Source organism: Erithacus rubecula (assembly GCF_903797595.1).
Source record: "Erithacus rubecula genome assembly, contig: scaffold_303_arrow_ctg1, whole genome shotgun sequence".
In the NCBI taxonomy this organism is placed as follows: domain Eukaryota; kingdom Metazoa; phylum Chordata; class Aves; order Passeriformes; family Muscicapidae; genus Erithacus; species Erithacus rubecula.
Genome location: NW_027636025.1, coordinates 99,176 through 105,290, shown reverse-complemented (window position 1 = coordinate 105,290; position 6,115 = coordinate 99,176). Strand labels below are relative to the sequence as shown.

The following is a 6,115-nucleotide window of genomic DNA, read 5'->3' as shown; positions in this document are numbered from 1 at the left end:
AATTCCAATTTTTCACCCAAAATTCCCATTTCCCCCCCCCCCCCAATTCTCCATTTCCCTCCCCAAATCCCCCCCATCCCCGTCACTATTATCCCTATTCTCATTTTTGTTCTCGCTTTTACTTTTTTTTTTCTATTTTATTTTTATTTCTATTTCTTCTATTCCCACCTGCACCTTTAGCGCCCCCTGGCGGCCGTCGCGGAGCCGTGCGCGCTGAACCTGCCCCGGGGAAATCCTGGAATTCCAGGAGCTGCTCCTGCCAGCCCGGGCCCAGATCCTCCTCCAGCACAGCCTGGGGATCCCAAAAATATCCAAAATTACCGAAATTCCAAAAAAACACCCGGTGAAAATCCAATAAATTATCATAAAATCACATTAAAATCCTATAAAAATCCCATAGAATCCAGGAATTTTCGGAGCTGGTCCCAAATCCTGACCCAATTCCTGCTCCAGCAAAGCCAGGGGATCCCAAAAATTCCCAAAATTATCAAAATATCCCAGAATTCCAAAAAAAGCCAGGTGAAAATCCCAAAAAGTAACATAAAGTCACATTAAAAGCTATAAAATACTATAAAACATCAAAAAATTACATTAAAAACTATAAAAATCTCATAGAATCCTGGAATTCCTGGAGCTGGTGCCAAATCCCGGCCCAGCTTCTGCTCCAGCACAGCCTGGGGATCCCAAAAATTCCCCAAATTATGGAAATTAAAAAAAAAACCGGTGAAAATCCAATAAATTATTATAAAATCACATTACATCCTATAGAATCCTATAAAAGCCCCATAGAATCCTGGAATTCCAGGAGCTGGTTCCAAATCCTGACACAGGATAAAAACCCCAATCCCCTACCTGAATCTGCCAGCCCAGCATGGGCTCTGCACTCTGCCGGAGCCACACCCCAACAAACCCCAATAAACCCCAATAAACCCTATAAAACCCAATGAAATCCTATAAAAACCCTATAAACCCAATAAATCCTATAAAAACCCTATAAACCCCAATCCCCTACCCAGGTCTGCCAGCCCGGCATGGGCTCTGCGCTCTGCCGGAGCCGCACCAGGATCGGCTGCAGCTGTGGGGTCAGAATCGACAAGTCTGTGCGGGACTGTGGGGTTATGGGATTGTGGGATTGTGGGGTTGTGGGATTGTGGGGTTATGGGATTATGGGATTGTGGGGTTATGGGATTGTGGAATTGTGGGGTTATGGGATTGTGGGATTGTGGGACTGTGGGACTGTGGGGCTAAGGGATTGCGGGGTTATTGGATTGTGGGGTTATGGGGTTATGGGATTGTGAGATTGTGGGACTGTGGGGTTATGGGATTGTGGGGTTATGGGATTGTGGAATTAAGGGTTTGTGGGGTTATGGGATTGTGGGATTATGGAGTTATGGGATTATGGGATTGTGGGGTTACGGGATTCTGGGGTTATAGAGTTTTTTGGGATTTGGTGGTTTATGGGGTTATGTATTTTGGGATATTTTGGGAGTGTTTTTGTGGTGATTTTGGGGTGTTTCTGGGATATTTTTTGGGTGGTTTTGGGGTGATTGTGGGATTGTTTTGGAATATTTTTGGGGTGATTTTGGTATAAATTTGGGATGTTTTGGAGTGTTTGTAGGGTGATTTTGAGAAATTTATTGGGGTGTTTATGGGATATTTTTGGGGTGATTTTGGGTTGTTTATGGGATGTTTTTTGGGTTCTTTTATGGGATATTTTGGGGTGATTTTGGGATGCTTTTTGGATTATTTTTGAGTGGTTTTGGGATATTTTTGGGATATTTTTGGGGTGATTTTGGGGTGATTTTGGGATGGTTTTGGGGTTATTTTGGGGTGTTTTGGGGGTGATTTGGATGTTTTTGGTGTCCCACCTGCCATGCTCAGCAGCTGTCCCAGTTTGGCATATTTCTGTGGTATTTTTGGGATATTTCTGTGATATTTTTGTGATGTTTATGGGATATTTCTGGGATATTTTGGGGTGTTTTGGGGTTATTGTGGGATGTTTTTGGGGTGTTTTGGGGTGTTTCGGGTCCCTCCTGCCATGCTCAGCTGCTGTCCCAGTTTGGGATATTTTTGGGGTGTTTTTGTGATATTTCTGGGATATTTTTGGGATGTTTCTGTGATGGTTTTGGGATGGTTTTTGGGTTATTTTGGGATATTTTTGGGGTTATTTTGGGGTGTTTTGGGGTGTTTTGGGTCCCTCCTGCTATGCTCAGCAGCTGTTCCAGTTTGGGATATTTCTGTGGTATTTCTATGATATTTCTGTGATATTTCTGTGATATTTCTGTGATATTTTTGTGATGTTTATGGGATATTTCTGTGACCTTTTTGGGATGGTTTTTGGGTTATTTTGGGGTGTTTTGGGGGTGATTTGGATGTTTTTGGTGTCCCACCTGCCATGCTCAGCTGCTGTCCCAGTTTGGGATATTTCTGTGGTATTTTTGGGATATTTCTGTGATATTTTTGTGATGTTTATGGGATATTTCTGGGATATTTTGGAGTGGTTTGGGGTTAATTTGGGATGTTTTCGGTGTGTTTTGGGGTGTTTTGGGTCCCTCCTGCCATGCTCAGCAGCTGTCCCAGTTTGGGATATTTCTGTCATATTTTCTGATATTTCTGAGATATTTTTGGGATATTTTTCGGGTGTTTATGGGATATTTTTAAAGTGATTTGGGGAAGGTTTTTGGGTTATTTTGGGATGTTTTTAGGGTGTTTTTGGGGTCCCACTTGCCATGCTCAACAGCTGTCCCAGTTTGGGATATTTCTGTGGTATTTGTATGATATTTCTGTGATATTTGTGTGATATTTTTGTGATGTTTATGGGATATTTCTGTGGTGGTTTTGGGATGGTTTTTGGGTTATTTTGGGATATTTTTGGGTTTATTTTGGGGTGATTTTGGGGTGTTTTGGGGTCCCACCTGCCATGCTCAGCAGCTGTCCCAGTTTCAGCGCCGCCCCCCTGGCCCGGCTCAGCGCGGCACCAAACGCTCGGCAGCGGCTGCTGACAGCAGGGGGGAGCCTGGGGACAAACTGGGGAGGGGGAGACAAAACTGGGGAGGGGGATCCTGAAAATGGGGAGAGGGAGACAGATTGGGGAGGGGAGACACAAATTGGGGAGGGGGAGACAGATTGGGGAGGGGAGACACAAATTGGGGGGGGAGAGACCCCAAAATAGGGGATGGGGGAGACCCTAAATTGGGGAGGGGAGAGACCCAAATTGGGGGGGGAGAGACCCCAAAATTGGGGAGGTGGGAGACCCTAAACTGGGGAGACAGACCCCGAAATTGGGGAGGGGAGAGACCCCAAATTGGGGAGGGGAGGACACGAAATTGGTTGGGGGGGTGGAGATTTGGAGGTCCCCAATTGGGTCTGGGGTTTCAGGGGGATTTTGGGGGTCCCCAATTGGGTCTGGGGTCTCAGGGGGATTTTGGGTCTGGGGTCTCACACTCAGCCTGGCGCTGCTCCTGCCCCCACAGCCGCATCCAGGCGGCTTTGGCCAAAGCCCCCAGACCCAATTCCAGCGCCAGCCCTGGGGGAGCCAAAACTGACACCAGAGACCCCAGACCCAATTCCAGAGACCCCAGACCCAATTCCAAACAGAGCCCCCACACCAAATTCCAGAGACCCCAGACCCAGTTCCAGAGACCCCAGACCCCATTCCAAACTGGGCAGGTAGGGGACACCAATGGGGGACCCCAAAATCCCAGTGCCCCCATTTCCATTCCCAGTCCCCCCCCAATCCCTCCCAGTCTCCCCCAGTCCCTCCCAGTCCCTCCCAGTCCCCTCAGTTCCCCCAGTCCCTCCCAATTCCCTCATTTCCCATTCCCAGTCCCTCCCAGTCCATCCCAGTCTCCCCAGTTCCCATTCCCAGTTCCCCCAGTCCCTCCCATGGCCGCTGCCCGGCCCATCCGGCTCACGGGCACCGGCGCTGCCGGCCCCGCCCCCCGGCCTGGGGAGACCCCAAAATAAACACGGGGAACCCAAACCAGAGAGAACCCCAAAAATACAGAGAACCCCCAAATACAGAGACACCCCAAAAATAGAGACCCCGAAATAAACACAGGGACCCCAAAAACAGCACAGGGACCCCAAAAACAGAGACCCCAAAAACACAGACCCCAAAAACAGAGACTGCAAAATAAACACCAGGGCCCCAAAAACAGAGACCCCAAAACCACAGACCCCAAAAACAGAGACCCCAAAATAAACACCGGAACCCCAAAAATCAGCACGGGGACCCCAAAAACAGAGACCCCAAAATCAGACACTGGGACTCCCAAAAACACAGAGAACCCCCAAATACAGAGAGACCCCAAAAACAGAGAGAACCCCAAAAACAGAGACCCCAAAAATCAGCACAGGGACCCCAAAAATCAGCACGGGGACCCCAAAATAAACACAGTGATCCCAAAAACAGAGAGAACCCCAAAAATCAGAGGGGGGACCCCAAAAACAGAGACTCCAAAATCAGCACAGGGACCCCAAAAATCAGCGGGGGGACCCCCAAAACAGCACAGGGACCCCAAAAACAGAGAGAACTCCAAAATCAGCACGAGGGACCCCAAAAATTACAAAGAACCCCAAAAACAAATACAGGGAACCCCAAAATGAGCACAGGGGACCCCAAAATAAACACAGGGAACCCAAAATAGAGAGAACCCCAAAAGCAGAGACCCCAAAAATCAGACCCCAAAAAATAAACACAGGGAACCCAAAATCAGAGAGAACCCCAAAATCAGCACAGGAACCCCAAAAAATACAGAGAACCCAAAAATCAGCACAGGGACCCCAAAATAAACACAGGGAACCCCCAAAATACAGAGACCCCAAAAATAGAGAGAACCCCAAAACCACCGGGAACCCCAAAATAATGAACCCCAAAAATAGAGAGAACCCACAAAAATACAGAGAACCTGAAAATCAGCACAGGGAACCCCAAAAAAAACACTGGGAACCCCAAAAACAGAAAGAACCCCAAAAATCAGCACCAGAAACCCCAAAAAACAAACACCAGGAACTCCGAAAATACAGAGAGCCCCAAAAATACAGAGAGCCCCAAAACCAGAGAGAATCCAAAAATAGAACCCAAAATTCAACACCAGGACCCCAAAAACACAGAGAACCCCAAAAATAAACACTGAGAACCCCAAAAATACAGAGACCCCAAAAATACAGAGAACCCCAAAGAATAGAGAGAACCCGAAAATCAGCACAGGGAACCCCAAAATAAACACTGGGAACCCCAAAAACAGAGAGAACACAAAAAAAAAATACAGACACAGGGAACCCCAAAATCAGCACAGGGGACCCCAAAAATATAGAAAACCCCAAAAACAGAGACCCCAAAAATCAGGACAGGGAACCTCAAAAATACAGAGAACCCCAAAAGCAGCACAGGGAACCCGAAAATACAGAGAACCCCAAAAAAATACAGGGAACCCCAAAAGCAGCACAGGGACCCCAAAATAAACTCTGGGAAGCCAAAAAATACAGAGAACCCCCCGCGCGGAGTGTGCGGCTCTGGAGCTGCTGGGGCCGGCCGGCATTTCCTGCGGCGCGGCTCCTTTCCGGAGCGGGGGCTCCGCTCGCCTCCTCTCCCGGGCTCGGCCCGCGGCTTTTCGGCACAGCCGGCGTCTCTGCTGGGCTGGGAGTGGGGGGTGCGGGTGCTTTGTGCCTTTTTAGCCTTGTTCTGCCTTTGTTTTCCGCTGTTTTATTCCCCACTGTGTGCAGTTTTAGGGTTTGTTTTTGCTGCCTTTTCCCCTGCTCTTTCCCCCGCGCGTGTTTGGGGTGCAGCAGCCCCGGGAGGGCTGTGCCGGGCTCGGTTCGGGCTCGGTGCCGTGGCGGGTCCGCACGGCTTCCACCGCCACCTGCTCGTTCCCAATGCGGGGATCTAACCCCTGCAGATATAGATGCCCTACTGCAAAAGTTTCCCTTCCCCGCGGGATGGCATTCCCCCCTCTCCCCCGTTCTCGGGGCGCTCCCGGTTTCCCCGCGGGGTCCCGGAGCTGCCGCCGCGTCTGCAGCCCGAGTGCTGAGCCAAAACAAAACAGAACAGAACAAAAACAAACGAAACCAAACAAAATGAAAACAAAACAAAACGAAACAAAACAAAAAAAGG

At 48.8% G+C, this 6,115-nt stretch overlaps 1 long non-coding RNA gene across 1 annotated transcript; it reads right to left on the bottom strand.

Annotated features, from left to right (window-relative positions):
* Positions 1 to 218: 218 nt before the first annotated feature.
* LOC306815946 lies at positions 219 to 3,011 on the bottom strand. The gene is made up of 3 exons (XR_013777539.1): positions 2,916 to 3,011; positions 1,013 to 1,098; positions 219 to 292 (listed from the first exon to the last, which is right to left on the bottom strand). It is a non-coding gene; the product is annotated as an uncharacterized lncRNA (long non-coding RNA).
* Between the last annotated feature and the right edge of the window lie 3,104 nt (positions 3,012 to 6,115).